Raw genomic sequence first — 305 nt, forward strand, 5'->3', positions numbered from 1 at the left:
GACAAAGAAGAAGGAAAGAAAACGTGAATAGCATCTTTAGTATCTCTTCTCTCGCTATTTGCCAACACAGGACAAGGCAAAGGCGATGCATGACTACACCCAAGCGGGTTCATACAAATATATATACATATATATACATATATATACATATATATAGATATAGATATAGATATATAGATATATATACATATATATAGATATATAGATATAGATATAGATATATATACATATATATAGATATATAGATATAGATATATATAGATATAGATAGATATAGATATATATATCTACATATAGACAAGGTG

Source organism: Cystoisospora suis (assembly GCF_002600585.1).
Source record: "Cystoisospora suis strain Wien I chromosome Unknown contig_6920, whole genome shotgun sequence".
Classification (NCBI taxonomy): domain Eukaryota; phylum Apicomplexa; class Conoidasida; order Eucoccidiorida; family Sarcocystidae; genus Cystoisospora; species Cystoisospora suis.